Source organism: Pogonomyrmex barbatus, unplaced genomic scaffold (genome assembly GCF_055798465.1).
Source record: "Pogonomyrmex barbatus isolate J1 unplaced genomic scaffold, ASM5579846v1 scaffold22, whole genome shotgun sequence".
Lineage (NCBI taxonomy): Eukaryota > Metazoa > Arthropoda > Insecta > Hymenoptera > Formicidae > Pogonomyrmex > Pogonomyrmex barbatus.
In genome coordinates, this window is record NW_028297119.1 from 2,160,731 (window position 1) to 2,181,194 (window position 20,464).

The 20,464-nt window shown below is 46.0% G+C and overlaps 1 protein-coding gene across 1 annotated transcript in view; it reads left to right on the forward strand.

Moving 5' to 3' along the window:
* The window catches only part of Su(var)3-3 (lysine-specific histone demethylase Su(var)3-3), a 100,133-nt gene that overhangs the window by 59,794 nt on the left and 19,875 nt on the right, over positions 1 to 20,464 (forward strand). The window lies entirely within an intron of this gene.

A 20,464-nucleotide genomic window follows, 5' to 3' on the forward strand; every position in this document is an offset into this window, starting at 1 on the left:
TGTGTGTGTGTGTGTGCGCGCGCGCGCGCGCGCGCATATATATATACACACACATACATACTTTTATTTATTCCTTTTCACGGAGATACGCATAATGCCTTAATCGAATAGCTTGCGAGATCTCATCTTCACTATTGTTATTGCTGACAATATGAGTAAGCTACCGATTTCGCAATTAAGCGTACGTTTTATCCGTATTCATTGATCGTTATTACAAGATCTTTACCAAGGCCGCGAGGCTTGAGTCAGTATTATATTTCACTCTTTCGCCAGTTCCCTCTCGCCTTGGTAATTGCCAACTGGTGGACTGCATTTTAACCGTCTATAAACACTCGTAATATTATTCCCCGAGTGTCCGATGTTTTGCGGATTAAATGCATGTATCACGTGCCGTAAAACGAAACTGCAACCTGCTAACTATTTCGATTATCTCGAGAGAGTTCGCGCCATTTTTTCTCATTACACAAATATCTCGAGTTCTTCCGGGAAAGAGTTACTTCATTCCCGAAGATTATTTTCGCCGGCTTTCGTCGAGATGCAATTTTTGGTCGATATTACATACATCCCCGCCGCCAATTATTGTAACCGCTCCAATGGACGATACAGACGTATCAGGGAGTCTTACTGCCTTGCGCGCAAGCATGAATCCTGCACAAGATAGGATTATACTAATCGCTGTTAACTTACGAGTAACTTTATTACGTACGGAAATTTACAGAATGAGCGTATCTCTAATTATCATTATCAACGACATTAATTTTGCGAGTCGAATTTGGTCCAATATCTTGATAGTCCCTACGAACATTAAACATTAACATTTTTAATACCAACGGCTTGGGCATTCGGATATCTACAATTACATAAATCTTACTCTTTTAATCTCGGCGGTAGCCGGTCCCATGTCGATAAAGGCAATTTCCATGACTTTACGGGGACCATAAGCACCGGAGAACGATTCTTTTTTGTCAGGTTTGATTAGCGATGCGATGTGAATGGACCTTAAGCAGGAGGATGCCCCAATGGCTGCGCCGCTGAAAGGTGGCTAGTTGGCGGCTGGGATCGGCGAAAGCGGTCAGTGATCGCTGGGGCCTCATGCCCGGGCCCCTCGTTGCTTACGATCAGGCACCGCTCCGGCACCTCCTTTCCCTTTGCCGCCCCCTCCTCTCATTTATCCACCATTCCTTCTTGTCTCCACGACTCTCCCCACCGCCATCGCTCTCGGGGCCTAGTCTCCTTTCAACAGTGCAGGTGACGGGGCATTCTTTTAAATCTAATCAACTACCGAACCATACGTTGTTATACATAGGGTGTTTCGAATACGAAGTGCATTTAAAATGTTATAAAAGACGTGTTCTAATCGGACCAGGCAATTTGTATAATCATGAAAGACCCACGTGGGTCTTAGTTACACATAAGTCACGAGTCGATAAGTCACGAGTGACGTTGATTCGCTCAAATCTTATTAATATCATGATATAATGATTATTTGGATACATACATATTTTTTTATATTAAACGAACCATTATATAAAATTAAATATGTATGCTTCTTATAAAATATTGTTCACATTAATGATTAAAAGAAAATAAAAAATAAAAAGTAATGCGCAAAGAGAAATGGTGGCTGCGACAAAATTTAATATTCCATTGCCAAGTCTCTCTAGATATGGACATCTGTAATTCGATAAGGCGCATGTAATATATATCGGGGCACCCTGTATATAATCGTACGGATGCTTGTGTGTCTCGCCTTGACGATATCGAGGCACACGATGACAAAGAGCAAAGGATCGGGGGAGCCCGACATCGCGCACTTCGAAATTACGCAACCGGATCCGTTGCATCGCAGGCTCATTTCGGATCTTCTGTTTTCCCAACAGCATTGATTTAAACCGGGCGCGATACTCATTAGCTCCGGGCAAGGAAATCAATCAAAGATGTTCGGATTGTTACGCGTAATAGTGAACGAAACTACCGGATTCCGATCGCTGGCCTGCGCTCCTCGCTTGATAAAGACAGATGCGCGCTGGCCATTCAATGGATGTCTAACTGTGTAATTCCGCTGTTACATAACAATGACTATAGCAGCATGGGCTATCCTTATGGTATGCACTAATTGTAAAAATCATCGATTGATGGATCGACTTTTCTTCTCGCCAGAGATAACTCGAACAAGGCAGAATTAAGATTTAACATTATATATTTTGATTGAAAAAGAAGACGTAATGGAATTATGCAAATCATGCATGAGCGACGGTATTATATATCTTCAAAATTTTCTCACAAGGCTATTCCGATTACACACACACACACACACACACACACACACACACACACGCGCGCGCGCGCGCGCGCGCGCATATAGTTAATTAAAAATGTATAACAACGTTTAATCTTTGAAAAAGGATTATACAAATTCAGTTTTTAATAGTATGAAAATAAACGTTCTAAGATTGATTAATTTTATAATTCTCACATAACAATATGACTTTAGCGAGACTATTTGTAAAAGGAAGAGGGACTGCCGGAATTCATCAGTATCACACCAGACTAATCGTCGACCAGACCGACGAGAGTTCTCGGTACTCGCAACCAGCTGAGCCAGAAGCGCGTTGCAAATCATGACGGGCTAGAATTTATGTTCCGATATGTGGTCTTCCGCTCTTTCAGAGATGGTTTACATAACTGCGATAAGAAAGAGATTTCCCGATTATAACGTACATTCTTCTCACGATTCCTTCCTGCGGGAGAGACTAATGGATTCTCAGTCCCCGTTCATTCGTATAATCACTTAGTAGCCGCAGCCGCTAATTATTACGACTTGAAGTTAGAGAGAACCTCCGTGAAAAAGATCACGACGCGATCTTGCAAAATCCCCGCAGACGCAAACCGGGATGGTTTGTTATTGTGCACTTTCACTCGAGTCTCGGTCTAAGTTTCTTCCTGCTTGTCCCAGGAGCAGCAGCCTCCAGGCCGTTTATTGTTTTCAGGTGGGCACGGAATCACGATCCGCCGTCGCCGCCGCGGCCGCGGCCGCGATTCCCGCCGATGATCACCTGCTAGTTTCATCTTACAACCCTGCAACACGTTTTCTCCTGCAACCTTTTTCGAATGCATTCCACGGCGATTGCGCAGTTCGTCGTGGTCGGCTTTAGCGGCTTTAAGGAAGCGATGTATCGAGATTGAACGAGAAGAAAACGTGACAAACAAAAATTCACAGCTAAATTATCTCATACGCGTTCATACGTGCGTTGACTCTCATATTCGCAGCTTTTGAAAAATATAATAACGGAAGATAGGTACGGACGGATTAAAAGAATATTTAAGAATATCTTTACAGAAACACATCACGAAAGGAGATTTTTTTGAACAAACACCTCTTTTACGTGCAACTCAACGCGCTTATATTTCATCTTCACGGGGTGAACAGTGTGCGAAATACCTAAGAGCGGCTCGTAAAGCGATTACAAAACAGTTTGACACGCTGAATCTCCCATTACATAGCCCGTTAACTCAATTACCATCCACTCTTGTGTCCATTACTATTGTGCTAGAACGCCGTGTTACAATGCGATTCTCGTCCTCTCTCTTTCTCTTTCATTCTTTGTCTCTCCCTCCCCGTCTCTTTCTCTCTCTCATTCTTGCGAGTTACAGTTACGTAAGTAAAATGTCTATATACTTCCCTCGGTATATTTCAGTCTCAACGTTATCGACCGTTTTATTACTCGTAAAGATAAATCGAGATACGCGCGTGGCTTAACAATTAAATTCAAGAAGAGAAACTCGTCGGATCCTCTAACAAAAATAGGAATAAATAACGCAAATCTTCTTGGAGCGGATATCGCCTGGCAGTGCAAATTGATGCTCTTATTACATCGCATTACTTCAACGTGTGCAACACGTTGGACAGCCCGAAGACCAGTATAAAAGGATAACGTCTTTTCACACGGCGCGAGTCGGTCGAATAAGAACGTCTGGCTAGGCCGTGGCAACCTCCTGCGGGGACGTTATGTTTCAACATTGAAATAATCATAGAAGTGATAATTTAGGGAAAGGATCGAGCCCTCCTCTTCATTACCATTTTTATCAATTGACGAGCTCAACTTGTCAGCCGTCGTTTACGATAAGGTATATCATCCGCACGCGGTGCATCATGAGGATAATCGGCGCGTATCAATAATCAGCGTGGAAAATTTATCGCTCTTCGAACGCGCGATCTCGAGAAATCGTTTTCCGCGTGCGAGAGCTGCTCGCTAAGTAAGGAGAGAAAACGAGAGGAAGGCCATCCACACCGGTTGAGGTCTAGCGCTAGTCCCAAAGAGAGACAGACGCATCGGACAAGTTGTTGATGTATGAGAGGGTAGAGGGAAAGAGAGGGCGAAAAAGAGCAGTGGGCAGAGAGAGCGAGCGAGCGACAGAGAGAGAGAGAGAGAGAGAGAGAGAGAGAGGGGGGGGGAACGGAATGTGTGGGAGGGAGAGAGAAGGGAATACGACGGCGATCGCCTGTAATCGAGTTGACCGTGAAATTTTCATTACACCTCTTTTGAGTTATGCATATAAATAAGGAAGGGAGAGTGCGGGTCGGTGCACCGGGAGCGAAGAACGTGGCAATGCCTTTGTTAGCGGAAGGTTAATGGTGAGGGACCCTCGGGTGTCTTACGACGCTGACAGCAGTCTCGTTAACGATTACGATAACTCCACGAGCTCCTCCGGGATGCCTAGCCGGGGCAACTGCAGGCAACCGCGCGCCGGCAGGCGATTCAAGGCAATCCAGAAAGCGGCGCACGGACTGGTTCATGGGCGAGGGACGAATCCCATGCGATCGTCCCCAAAAATTAACGAACTCGCGATTGGGTTATTGCTTGGGTTAGGTATAAACCAGGACTGATGACGTCTTTTGCGCGGTTTACTTGTTCTTCTCCCCCTTCCCTCCCTCTGTCTCTTCTTTATTTCTCTCTGCGAATGCGCGATATAAATTGTCGCGGACAGACCCAAAGTCGTCGTAATCCACGAGAATATTCTCGTGGATGTAATTGCGAAGGAGGAAAGCGTCGTAAAGACTCATCACCTCTGAGACGCGGGTACAATGATCTTGTTAAAAATTATGACTGTCGTAACGGTATTTCTCGAGAGAGAGGGGTGACAAATAATTGGGAAAACAATTTGTGATTTTAGCGCGGAACCCGAATACATTTGAGAATATATAAAAAATTTGGCAACCGACTGTATGGATTATTCCTTACAATTTTATAAGATGTTAATAATTCTGATACATTGTATATCGTAAGGCTAACGATAACAAGTGATGACTATAGTTAGCATCATTCCAGTTTCGAGTGTAATCCGTGGCTATCCGAAATTAAAAACCACTTTGGAGGCATGCTTCGTCGACAGCTATCCCAAAATTAACGGCTTCGTGGATCAGCTGGCTCGCCAAATAAAATAAATATTGAACGAGGCTCCCAGGATGAATCACAAAGTCACGGAAGAAGAGCGCGTTATATAAGATTTTCATGGAAACATCATAATCATTCTTAATGGACTTCAACCGAGGCGAGCCGGTGACTCGCTAATGATAATCTAGTGATATTTTTAGGGTCAATTCCACTAAATTAATCCTTCGTGCCGTTTCTTGTAGAACCACTTTTTATTCATGAAATGATATGTGGCATAAGAAACTTAAATTTGAAATAATTTAAACATTATTCGGATTCTTCCCATGATATTTTATTATTCATTAGGATCTCGATTATATTACCGAATAAATCAAATTTTGCAAATAAATTTCAGATTATTTGAAAACAAACATACAGAATACTAAAAGTAATATAACACGAAATAAGCTAAAAAGATCATAATTTATCTGAATTAAAAAAATTGAATTCTCAATTCTTGTGATAATTCAAAATTCACATTTTCTTGATATAGATCTTCATATTAAATAATGATAATATAAATAATAAAATCTTAGTTTTAATTTTATCTTATATTGTTAAGTAAACTTTTTTTTACTTTAATTTAATTTTTTATTCGATGGATAGTTGCGAAGATATTTAATGCTACTTATCAAATCTTTTTAAGACGTTACATGAAGTCTACACCATAATTATAGGATATTATTGCGTGGAGGTTAAAACTGATTGCAAAATCATGAGTATATGGCGTGACTAGTCATTCGAAATTTTACAATCGATCTATCAACGTGAGACACTCTCTCGCATATTACTTGAATAATTCCAATTCTGATTTATCAATGATGGACCTAGCCTTTTAAATTTTAATTTCTCAATAGCGAGAGAATCTCGCAGCCTACGGCAATTATCTCAGTCGCTATATTATACGAAGGTTTTGTAGTTAAACGAAACTAGCAGCGTCTGCGAAAGCACGCTGTGGCTGAATATCAAGTACAGTGCGCCGTGGTTGCGAGCCCAGGCGACCTACAGCAACCGCACAGTACCGCACCGCACCGCACCGCACCGCATCGCATCGGACCGCACTGCATCACATCGCATCGCATCACATCGCGTCCGGGCAATCCGTGGCAACCCAGAGGTAGCCAGAGGTAATCCCGAAGTTCAAAGACTCTCGTCGGTGGGCGAGAGACGTCGTATCCCACCGGCGGCCACCCGAAAATTAACGACCTCACGAACCGGCTAAGACTCAGTAAACGAAAACTGTCCAATTTTTCTTTCTTCCCCCCCCCCTCTCTCTCTCTCTCTCTCTCTCTTTCTCTCTCTTAAGCTGATCGTTAAAAGCCCCGTAGCTGCGCCGCGCGCGTACGTAACTCACCGTACGTAACTCGCCGCGTGGAACGCGAGGCGAGACGTGTGTGTGAGCGCGCGTATTGTCGGATCCGAGGGATTCAGGGGCGGATACGCGAATGCCTCGATCCGAATCGCAAATTACTACGCGAGTTTCGACCACTGGCCTACGCGAATACCGTACCAACTTCGCGGAAGCGACGTTCCTTTTGCCTCCGCTCGTATCGCGTGGCGTGGTACCACTCGTACCCTTCAGCATCGTTCTCGCCTCATTATTATGGACCGGATTGCCGATCAGATTACATTAAAGTGCAGGTCTCATTGATGCGAGCCGAAATGCACATTGCGATGGATTTCGCCGTTAATTTCGCGACCGGCCTACAACAGGAGAGCGCACCGCGATCGCTTATTAAATATCCGTGTATTCCGACGGAGATTGACCGTGTGCGGCGGAAATCATGGAATTGGCTTAATCAGATTTGGGGAACGTTTTGCGGCTTTTCAACAGAAGATCGTACGTATGTGTGTGCGCGCGCGCGTGTGTGTGTGTGTGTGTGTGTACATAATATTCCACTGTCACGATCCGCGTTATTACAGTTACATAAAGATATCGTAAATTTACGATTATAAACAGCGCGCTATTGGAATGCAATTACCGAATTAACACTTGATCTGCGGTTATTAATACCGAGCGCGAGCCGATCCGCAACGAGTGACGTAACAGCGCGCAGGTAGTAACGATTACGCAAGAACAATACGTTAAAATCCACTGTGTAAGCGCTAACACTCCGCGCGTGAGAAATGGTTATCGCTAATCGTTACAGCCGGTGTGTTGCTGCTTGACCGACTCGCCGTCGTATTTTACGTAGCCAACGATACGCGAATGTATTCGGCCGCTACTCCTCTTACTTCTCGGTCCTGCGACTGAATGCGTTATGTCACGACAAAGTGAACAACAATGCGAAGCGGTTCGGGCACTTTTTGGCAGGTCGACCCGTCCCTGACTGTATCCCACACGGATTGGCTTGAAGAATGAGGTCGCCGTTATGGAGCGCGTATTTAATGGAATTAAAGTGTGTAAAGGTGTACACAGGGGAAGTGCAATCGCATTTTTCTCCTCGCCCTGCAATACGACACCGGTATTACCGATGTCCGTGTTCCTCGGCTCGGTTTAATTTAACTTCCCTCGACGAAGGCCGACGTCCTCGGTTCTGTTACGTGCCGCGTTTCGTTTACATCCGAGCGTGGCCTTTTGTCGAGGGACGCAACGATAGTTGGAACATCGTCGTCGCCAGCGTTTTTGATCGAGAGAGACATACGCTTACGACATTTTTACTCGAATGGAGGAACGCGATGATACGTGACAATCGGACACTCGCCGGCAACGCGCGCGTGCAGTCATGTCATCATAACGAATGACGAATACGTTTCACTTAGCGGAATAATTTTGCGATCGGAATAGGAAGCATGTGTGATCCGGACGGCTCGTAAAACAAGACAAATATATTTGTTCATTGAACACTTCGCGCGATCAGCGCTATTTAATACGCATAAGTGGCGTAAATGAAAAAAAAATCTATAAATATTTTCTACAAACTTTATTTCGAAATGTGCCCTTCTTCTTTTCAACGACGATTCGTTTTTTGTGCGTTTAGCTAGGCGCAAGAATCGCTGGACACACTGGAGAACAAAAATGTCGGTCTCACGTCGGACTCGAGAAGGGTCAGAACGACGTCGCTCCGGAATACCGCCTTCGTGTTGGTTTAACGGAATCGTGCGGTCGCTCTCGCGAGCATCGGTGCATCTGCAAGCAAGGCCCGGACCGCGGACGGTACACCCTGTGTGTGCATGCGTGGGGGCAGGCTCATTTATTTTGCCGCGGATCAGTATTGACAGGTTGCAATTTACAAATGCTGAGACCTGTTGGATTTATCGGCACTCCGCTACCCTCTCATTACGCAACCCTCTGCCCACCGTTATTTTCTTCTCCACCCGCCGGTCTCCGCCGCCTATCCGGCTACGCTCCGTGCCCCGCTTCGCTTCTCGCCGCTCCTCTCCGCTCGCATTTTCACCCTCCAATCCGAGCACGGCCTTGGTACGTCGCTCGTGATTATCGTCAATTGACCTACACTTGATTGAAATACGTAATAAAAGAGAGCACGCGCAAGCAAGCGAGACGCTCTCTCAAGCTCTGGGAGGATCCGGGAGGAAGATCCGTTCGGGAATTTTTTTCTTTTGAACCACCAGCGACGTTCCGAGCCAGCGGCCAATCGATCGTTCAGTCGGTCGTTCGTTCGACTAGAATTTCTCTCTCTCTCTCTCTCTCTCTCTCTCTCTCTCTCTCTCTCTCTCTCTCTCTCTCTCTCGCTCTCTCTCTCTCCCTCTTGACATTATTACGACGTTATCATTGATAATTTTGCAGTGGATCGGTCGAGCACGAAGCAAAAAATCGCAGCGGCATTTGAGCGTTGCGTGCCGGCGGTACGTTACGATAGCACGGATTATCGCCACATCCGATAATAGAGTCGGTGGTACAAGTCGACCGGTGTGTGCACGTATGTACATACGTTACATACGGAAAAATATATATGAGCGCGCAGCCGCCGCTACCGGTATAATCGGATGCGCGCTTTCTTTCTGAAAACGGTGCGGAGCAACAGGATATGAGTGAAGATCACAGGATACGCGCTCGAAGAGGCTTTGAGGATTATCGACGCGAGCACCGTCCGGCTTTGACAAAGTACGTAAGGGTGGGAGGGAGAGAAAGGAGAGAGAGAGAGAGAGAGAGAGAGAGAGAGAGAGAGAGAGAGAGAGAGAGAGAGAGAGAGAACGCAGCCGGTCGGCTTGCGCGGATTCTGGAATCACGCAACAGTCGGTCGCGTCGACCGGTGGGATACGTCCCGTGACAGTAATGGCTCCGTATATACTCTGTGTATATACGCGCAGCAAAGCACGACGATAATTTGTTATTTAAAAAGGGCTAGCGTCGAGACGAGCGTTCCGATCGCCCCTTGTCCCTCGGCGATCGCGAAGCCAGAATTACCGTTGCGAAAGTATGCCTTTTGCCCGCGGGCGCTGCTTTGAGGGTCTCCGGATCTTCGGATTCTCTCTTTGCGAAATCGTAAAACGCGGTGGCCGCGCTGAGAATGTGTCTCAACTTTTCTCTTCGAGGGCGAGCGAGCGCGCGCGCGCGCGATCGGGATCTCCCTTACCGAATACTTTCCATGGCGGCGGGAACTTTTAGTTGGCGAGAATCACGAGAGACACGTGTACCTCCACGTTGCTTATCAAAGCAACGTAGAGTTTACACGGAAGTTGCGAAAGTCTCGACTCGCGACGGAGGAATCAACGGGAGAATCAAGAAGGGAATCGCTCGCGAGAGACTAACGACCCTGACCGTTCGTGACTATCGCAAATAGATGGAATATATCCTATAAGGTAACCCTTTGTTAATGAAGGTCCCGAGAGCGAGCAACCACGGGTATTTCGCGACTCGCGTGCGTTTCGACTCGGCAGAATGGAAGATGGCTCGGCCAGATTCACCACGGCCCGAGCCTTTCTTACTCTCCGTGGGGAGAGGATGCGGCGCCGACCGTAGGTCGACCGCGGCCCCCGAAGAGGAGAGATTTCCTCCTGTTGGATCTGCCGGCCGTTCTTAAATTCCGTGGTGCAAGAAAACCTCGAGACGGGTAATAACGACGTCGTGGAGAGAAGGCGCTTGTTCTTCCTAGCGCAACACCGCCGTTTACACTTATTCAATAAAGTCTAAGAACGAGTGAAAGATGCTCGGTGGACGGGGAGGGGGGGGGGGGGACCAGGGGAGGCCCGACTCACGAAGCCGCGCGCGGCTTAAGCATTTCTCGAGGTAAAACGGTTATTATTCGACTTAGCCCCTAGCGCGATCGAGAGAGGCCGGCCGCTTCTCAGACCGCGTTGAAACAGTCGATACTTGCGTAACTTTATTTGTACTCGGCTCGCGTCACAGTACGCTGTCGAAGCGGGAAAAAAATTTTGACGAGGTTCACGGAAGAATTCGTTTCTCGATTTCTTTCCGCGAGGCATGGATCGCCGTTCTTTCCGGCCGAGAGAGTCTCAGATATGTGTATGCGCGCGCGAGAAAGCTTGCCTTCGATTGGTTTCCTGTGAGAACCAGTGCGAGAGATTTCGAAGTTTTTTCATATCTTTTTTTTTTTGCGATCGACAATTTTGAATTGATAGATTTGTTGAAGATTACTCTGAAAATACGCTAAATAAACGAACGTTGAGAAAAGAAATTGAAAAGAAATAAAATAAATTTATCATAGTATTTAATTGTTTCGTTTGAATCTGTCTTATAGAAATTTTTAAACAAATGCAAAAAAACTTGATACAAAATTGTAACTAGTGTTACTAAAAAAGTAAAGGGACAGATACGATAAAAATTTATATCAAAGATTTGGATTCATCTATCTTACACAATACGTAAAAACATTGTCTTGTGAGATGCATTTTGCTGCGGCAATGTTTCAATGTTCACAATGAAATCCATCCGCATACAGTCTTTACTATTTTTTTTTTTTTTTAGCATCGCAGTTACGATATTCACGATTTAGCATCGGCACGAGATACAATATCCAGATATCCATTTGCGTAGGCGTACTCTTTTTGACAGATATTAAATTCTTAAATTCTGTGATTCCAAATAATAAGCTGTTATCGCAATTCAATTTTCTTCTCGTGAGAAACCAACGCGGAGAAGTCCGATTCTCGTAACGAATTGTGCCGAGCGTAATCTGCGAATTCATGTATCGCGAATGAAACGCTCGCAACGACCATTGTTACCGTACGTAAAGAGAACCGGCCGCCAGAATCGCCGGAGTCGTAGCTCGAACGATTGCCGGATACCTCACGCAAACGGAGTCTGTACTCCGGCGACGCTAAGCGTTCGGAGTCGACAATTCGATCGAGAAATCGCACGGCGCGACGCTGCAAATAGGCGAGGTAATGGAGCGCGTTCGATTCTGCGAGGCTCGGTGGTTTCACGCCGCCAAGAGTTTGGACCATTTAACCCTGTAACCGTATAGGATGGCGTAGATTCGCGACGCAACGTCCTCGTGATTCCCCCCCCCCATCCCTCTTTCTATCCCTCGTATTTCTTTCTTTCTCTTTCTCTCTGTTTCTCCCCTCCTCTTCATTTTCCCCGTTCTCCATCCGCTCTTTCTCGCTCTTTCGCCTGCTCTGATATTACATGGCGCACATGCATGCATGCATGCATGCATTCGTCCACTGTGCCTGCATGCATGCATGCATGCATGCATCTCGAAGCGAGGATGGCTCAACTCGCAGTTCAGACCGAGGCCTCTCTTCTTCTCTTTCTCTCTCTCCCTCCCTCCCTCCTTCCCTCCCTCCCTCTCCGTTCCTCTCCTTCTTTCTTTCTCTCTTTCTTTCTCTCGGCTTTCCTCCGCCTCGCAGAGGAGAGGAGAACCGCAGCTCGTTAAAAAGTTGCTCGACCGGTTGAGCGCTCCGAGCTGACTCCGCTGTGGTCTACGACCCGACACCCGGCGCACACGAACGCACGCAAACTCGCCCGTTCCGCGAGGTGTACGTGCACACGCGAGAGAACCCGGCGCGCACGAGCACCTACCTACCTACCTACCTACCTACCTACCTACCTATCTACAACCGTAGAGCCGGATATTCACTACACGCGAACGGACATCATTGAGAGGGCTCCTTCCTCCTCTCTTCTCTCATCTCGTCCTCTCTTCTCCTCTTCGCCCTTTCTCGTCCTTCCCGAGAGCGAGGAAGAGGCCCGTTCTTGGGAAGAGAGAGAGAGAGAGAGAGAGAGAGAGAGAGAAAGAGAGACGAGATGAAGAAGGCAGGTGGGGGCGGGGGAGGGGGAGGGATGGTGGGGTTTCCTCTCGCCTCGACTATCACCGCGGCTTGGCTTGCATATCGTGCTTTATACTCGCCTTCTCTTCGGTATCCTTCGAGACTTTCGGCTTTCTAACTTCTTTCGCGCGCACCGTCCCCCTCTTTTTTCCCTCCGGCCTCCCGCCCTCCCTCGCGTTTCATCCTGCATAACCCTCCTTTCCTCGCTTCGTTCTTATCTCGCGATTGAAATACGGGCGTGCCGTGCACACCGGAGAGTGTGCTCCTCTTAACCCGCTCGTGCCCATCGTTTCGTTAAATCGTGTAGTTTTCGCCGTACACGTCGCTTTTACTCTCCATGCTTTCTTCGCTTTGTCTCGATCCCGTCTTCCTCTTTTCTGCTTCTAGCTTTTCGCGCTCCTTTGATCGCGCTTCATTAGTTATTCCTCCATTTAGCTGTAACGTTGACTCCTCCTGGCGTCCTCGATCTACACATTCCCTCTATCTTATTTTTATATTTATTTCACCACGAGCCTGATTTTTTTTCTTTGCCAGTCGTTTTTTTCGTATCTTATCCAAGATAATCTTTCAGTTTCATTTTGTCTTCGTTTGAGATGCCTGAAAAGCTAAGAAATTATAAATAAACATTGTAAAAATTCTTACGTACTTTTTACCAAACTTCTCCGTTAATCGGGCATCGTCGGAAATGTTGCCGATCATATTGCACGTTATAATGCCGATGCTATTTTTATCACGGTAATTGATAAGATTTTGTATTAAATGTGGATCATATTTGTTTGAGATAAAGGATTACGCGATTTGCTCCGTAAAAAGGTGGAAAGCCTGTTTTTTGACTCGCTTAATCGTCGAGAACCAGGACTTTTGCTGTCGATAAATGAAGTTCATCGACGTCATACAAATCGCCCGGAATCCGATTAACGCGAAAATAGAAACGTGTCGTGGCGTATCAATTTGATTCACGATTTAAAAGGACTGGCGTCAGCGTCTTTCCGCCACGGAGTTTGACAGTAACGAGGAAGACGTCTCTCAGCGTGGTAAGCCTCCGCGGCGACTAATCCCCTCGAGAGCCAGTTAAGGTATTTGTATTTTAATTAGCTCCTCCTTTTCGATACCCGTTTGTTCTGCCCACACTCTCCCGCCGTGGTCCCGAGGCCCCATCTCGCCTCCTCCAATCTGCCTTTCCCCCTTCTCCCCCCCCCCCTCCCTCCTCTCGCTGCTCCCCTTTCGTCTCTTCGCCGTTCGAATCGTTTAATCATAATCTAATAACCGGCTGACACAAAAAACTAACTCGATAAGTGCATGCCGCTCCCTTGGTGTGCGTTCCTGTATATGAGGACGCGTTCCTGCGTGCCCGGTACGCGAGACGCTGCGCTCACTTCCCTTCGAAGGGCACCGCGGCTCCGCGTGTGAGAGAGTTACGCCGCATACACGAGAGGCACATGCGCGGCCATGCACACGTGCACACCCGTGAGGACGGCGAGCCGCGCGGATTCGAATAAGAGAGGAGAGGCGAACGTCTCTCCAGATATTATCTATTGCAGTCTGCCTGTCAGGCCGACTTTCGGTCCGAAAGTCGGCCCGAGCGCGGGATGAAGTGTCTTCTGCATAGTCACTCTTTTTTTTTATATCACGTTTTCTCTCTCTCTCTCTCTCTCTCTCTCTCTCTCATCATTTCTCTCTCTTTCTTACACACATACACCTTGTCCTTGTCTCTTCTCTCTTTTTCTCGAGAGATTGACCATCTCTCTAATCCCATCGTAGCACGCCAGGCACGCCAAACTGAAGCTTTTCGTGCGATTCCCGATGGCGCGTTTATTTTCCCTCCACCGGTCCCTCCTGCTCGACCTTTTGCTCCTCATCTCTCTCCTCTCCTTTCTCTTTGCCCGCTCTCCCCGTCCTTTTTTCTTCCCTCTTGTTCAGACAAAATATATCGGCTGCCTTGCCGCCCGAGGAACTCCTCGGCGAGTACAAAAAGGGTCGCGGTTTGCTGAGCGATTTGCGAAAATTACACGATCTCGAAGGCCATTCCGAGTAATTATAATATATTGTTGGCGTCTCCGTGTTTGAAAAATGGTTTCGTCACTCGCGGCCTTCTGAACGCGGCGCACCGAATCGTTTTATTCAACAGGGAACTTCATTAAATGCCATATATTTTTATTCGCATACTTAACTACATCGTCAGGGAAGATATAAGCGTATCGTGAGTAATATCCTTTAATCTCCTTTAAACTCCTTACACGCCAAGATTCGCGACACGTAAAATACTCCAAGCCATTTATCGACATGTACATCGAGAATAATACATAGAATAATTACATAGAAAAATAGCAATTCCTCTTCTCTACAATTTTTATTCTTACTTTACAGAATTCTTTTATCACAGCCAATTAATTATTACCATTGAGCTTATGAGACGACTTATTCATAATACTAGAAAATTCTACATTTGTTCCGCATTGTTAAGCGGAACAAATCTTACAAAATGCGCGTTCTGTTGTTTCTCCGAGTAATGACAAACCGGCGGTTCTGCTCGCTCAATTGCAATCGCACGCGGCTGCGAGCAACGGGCGGCGAAGATTTCAATTTAGAACACAAACGCGCCTTTGCCCGTTCTGCAGTAAACTGTTGTCGTCACCGGTGTGCCCCATTGTAAGTTAATTCCTCCTAACAGCACGTCGTCTGCCCGCCTCGTGGAACTTATATCAACGGATATCACGGCTTCATCGCGCGCGTCGCCTGGCGCACATATAATATTCGCAGGGTGCGCGGCAACTTATAGTCGCTTATTGCCGGACGAACAAAGCCCGCGGAGCGGGCATATACGTGACGTACAGTTCTATATACGTCTCCCCTGACTTGTCTTCTTTACTTGTCATTCTTTCCCATAAAACTTCACACCCTCCTCTAACTCCTCCGGTATCATCCGGTAACGCGCATACGTGGCGCGGCTACATCTTGAGAAGACGAGAGAGAGAGAGAGTGAAGCGGCACTCACACTGCCAACGTCTCTGTAAATCTTTCCTCCCCTAACGAGGCGTCGTAAACGCGATCTTATTAGCCAGCGTGCTCGTGCTTTAAAATATGTGGACTTTCCGAGCGCCCGGTACTCATCATGCTGGGAGCATTCGGCGATATCTCCAACGTTCAGATGAATCTCGCATCGGCCCCCTCCCCTCCCCCCCCCACTTAATATTTTTTATTGGAGCCGATGAAATTTGAGCCTTAGCTACGAGAACGCAATTGCCACGTAAATTTAAAAATATTGGTTTTAAGTCTTTATAAAAAGATTGAGAAAAGATTAAGAATAAGTTGTTTCAACGTCTTTCTCGTGCTCGACTCGAAAATTAGTCGATTGTGATCCTCGCTCGTCATTTCGTTGCCCTTTACGAATCTCAGATCACCGATCCCACGTGCCACGTGCAATATTGTTAGTCACTGTGCGGTTCGCGTCGCTCGTATTGTTTCCTGCAGCGTGTTTCGCTGTGTCTCTTGTAGGCCGATTACAATGCGACTTCGCGGTTATTATCATGGCGCGCGACAAGAATCAAATCGCGCACGGCCGCCCGCGGGTATTTGCAATGCACTCTCCGTTTGCGTGTGGCCGCGAAAGAGAAAAGGAAGTGTGAGAAAGAAAGAGAAGGAGAGAGATCTACGAGGAATAATCGGCGCGTAGACAGGACTGACGAATGGGATACGACCGTGGAAGACGTTGTAAGATCGATAGATGGAATCGGCGCGTGTAATGTAAATTGACTCTCGGGCGGAGAGCCGACAGACGGCGATGAGCTTGTCGTTGACAATACACACGACGAGAAAAGCTGTTTTACGAAAATGACACCCTGAAAATATAACTTTTTTTATGAGGAAAATCGTGAATTATCGAAATTATCTCGCTGTTATGATCACTTGCGGTGAAAAGGGGTTTTCGCAAGGAAATTTTAAAAATATAACGCTGATTCAGTAATATTAGTTTATAATAATATTAGGATTTTCCAAATTTAATAAAATTAATCTCATAGCAGTTTTTATCTTGCCTTGAAATATTCATTCAATGCTACTTCTCGAAGTCTCACTTATGTAAAAGAACTCGAATCTATTTGATTTAAATAATCTCAAATCTAATTTTATAAATATTTTTAATACTTTATTTAAAAGACTTGGAATGCGAATGGGTTTATTGACAAATGATAACTTTTTTACCGTAAAAGATTTATCAAGGAATGACGCGAAACGTCCCAATAACGAGAGATAGTGATCCAAGTTTTTCATATCGTCTAACCTTGCCGCGTATACGCACGATAACCATACGAAAGTCGCGAATTGTCCTCGCGAGCGTAACTTTATGGGGCATTCCACGGGGTCACTACGAAGCATCGAAGGATTGATGAAAAAAAGGATCGCGTTTTACGGGCGAGCCAGCCGACGTAGAAGAGGAAGCACCGTGTCCGTAATCGGGCCCGCGTTTCGCGGTTGGAACGCGGTTTTCTCGGGGTAAGACCGAATAGGGCTTAACGTGGAATCATATTGAGCCGATCGCTCCACATCGGCACTCGCGGATTCTCAATATGCATCGGATAATATCGGATGCTGGCGGGAAACGGCGCGGCCTAATATGGCTCGAGTCCACATTATTCGAACCCTCGAGTTGTGGATATTGCTGGCCGGAGACTACTACTACTACTACTACTACTACTACTACTACTACTAAGCTACTACTCCGCGATTAGGAGGGCCACTAAACCGAAGACGACAGCAAGGACGACAACGACGACGATGACGACGACAAGGTGAACGACGCCGACCGTTGTCGCGACTACGACCATCTTTCTGTCGTTCTCCTTCTCGCTTCCCTCGTCCTTCTTCGTACTTTGATTTCTTGCACTTCCACTCCGTCTGTGTCTTCGATGCGGAGAGCATTCTTACTTCGGTCGGACCACGGCATAGTAACGACGGTGGCACCCGGTTTGCAAAGAAGTCTCCTCGGGAATTAACTTTGAGATCGGATCGATGCATCGCACGATACTCGAGATCGAATGAATTTCCATCGGACATCTTGATTAACGACGGTTGAATGATTAATTAACGCGATGGATTGGGTTTTAATGAAGTTTCCAGCAAAATTTTAACTTAGATATTTTTAATTTATACGGAGACAGATATTAGAATTCTGTCCAATTCTGCTAAAACACAAATATTAAATTAAAATCATTCCGGGCCGTCATATTGAATTTATTTTATAATGTTACCATGTCTTGAGACGATCTATCCACGATACGATTATTTAAACTTTGCAAGCCTGTAATCTTTATTCCACATACTACATATTATAACATAAGACTCCTTGCGCATCGAGTACCGGCGTAAAAAAAATAATATCTGTGAAACATTTTATACTATGTACACGCAGTGGTTATACACAGTGGTTAACGCATTACAATATCGATAGTATGGGATTCGATTGGCACTTAACAGTCATGTAATTGGAGCATAAATAATCCAGTGTCCGGCAACAAACACGCAAGGCCGAGCCCGAACACGAACCCGGGTTGTTAGCCGCGGTGTACCGCGGCTGTACGGAAGGTACAGCCAATTTTGTTAATTTGAAGAAGTTAACGCGATACCGAGAACATTTCAGCCGCGACCGTTATGCACAAAATATTCGCCCGTGTATACGTGTGTACATTCGGACTTGCATGTATGTGCATGTGATATCGTATTTATGCATAAGCACACGGGACCGTGCTTACTAATAAGCTGTTGCGTTTGCGTGCGGATGCAATGCGACGCGGATGTAATGAGCGAACTTATAGATGATTATCATTTTCCGATACTCCATATCCGATTCAATATCGGAATTTTTGCAGTGGAAGGAAGAGGATGAAGGGGGGGGGAGGGGAGGAGACGGGACGCTAACGAACTCCTGCGGGACAGCCGTGCATATTTCTGTTCCTGTTAGTCCTTCGCCGCGGGGCAAAATTGTAAATACCGCAAATAACACAGTAGCTCTGTACACCGGATATTGGATAATTGGCGGTGCACCCTTGTCACAGAATGAGTTAATTTGCGGGGATAACTTCTTATAAATAGCGCCGCTGCTTACATTATTCGCAGTGCGGTCTACGAGCAGAGAAGGATGTTTAACTGAAGAAATGCAAACGGAGAGCAGCCATCCTTTTTTCCATAACGACGATGAACACGCGACGGTAGTTTTTTATTTAAAAAAAAAATACGCTGCGTCGCAAATCGGCGTAAGTCGTGGTGAATGATGACTTTCTCGTCATTCGGCCAATATCATTTTTTTCTAACACTGTGTCAACTTCTATTTCTCGATATCGGTTCGCGGTGTTAACTCAATTTCACAAATTTCGCCTACCGCGGTGGTTTAGGATCGATCGATTTCACCCTTCCCCTTCATCCCTGCCACATATCGGAATGGCCGCTAATATGACGGGGCGCCGTGACCGACGAGAGACGGAGAGAGAGAGAGAGAGAGAGAGAGAGAGAGAGAGAGAGAGAGAGAGAGAGAGAGAGAGAGAGAAAACATCCTATTCTAACACCCTATTCTCCGGAGGATTTCGCAGCCGTGATACTGCCGACCCCAAAACCCTCCTACGGTTCACGATTTATGACCGTTGTCGCCTATATCTCCGGAAGAAATAGATTATGGTAGAATGCACGTGCGTGAACGAGCCGGACGAAGGACTGATATATTAATTTCTCACGAGCGTAGAAACACGCACACTTGCTCTGTTTGCGGGACAAAACTTCTGGAAAAGATGGATAAGGAGATCGTTTCTTGCCGCACGTCGTGTATCTCAATTGCTCAGTTGGAGTCTCCTCCAATCCTGTATAAAGAGACCCCGGAGAGGCCCAGATTTCGAGATTTTCAAAAATAATTCGATTATCCTGACAAAGCGGGATGAATCGGGAACGAGTGTCAAGAATTAAAGATAAAAGAGAAAAGATAAAATAAATATAGAGAGAGGAGGGGGGGGGAGGGAGAGGAGAGAAGCGAATGAATGGCAATGGACAACACGAGCGTACACTGGATGTCATACATATGTACGCGTGTTGTATCCGATTAATCAGTGTAATAGACCGAGTTGTAATCGCGGCGGACACTCCATTATGATCGCTTGCGTGTACAGTTTCATGCCGCTAATCTGAAATTAATCAGCCGCTTAATCATTACCGTTCCGCGTTGAACTCTCCGCGCGGCGAGCGCTCGTTCCTCTTACGAGCGTTATGATGATCCTTTCGCGTCCTTGCCCCTTTCTCTCTTTCTCTCCCTCTTCGTCTCTTCCTCTACGTACCGTGCTCTAGTCCGTGCACATGTGCGCGCGATCCTCTTAAGTCGTAAATGCGGGCACGGGATGTCTGAATGGACCCACATCGTTCTCTAATTGAAATAATAAACGATACGTTTAAATAGAAGAATATCATTTTTAATCATTAACTCGCGGTCGAAACCAGATTGCCAAGTGCGTCTCGCGATATTTAAAAAGATCTCCAATCGTAATTTGAATAAAAATTACAATTTTTTTAACGGGTTATTTTATTTAAGTCGTTGCTCTTTTTATACTGTCGTCAAAGGCGAGCATTGACGGCTCCACAGGCTAAGAGCGTATCATTTATCTTCAATCACTGATGAGTCTGTCACTGCGTTTAGTTATTCATCTGTATGCTAATCAATATAGTTCAGTATTATTATTCAGTGAATTTTTTTATACACTATCCCCGTTCATCGATCACGAATCACGTTTCGTATCTCGCACGCATTATCTCTCCATAATATATCTTCTAGTTGTCGATCTTCCTGTTTTTAATTACTG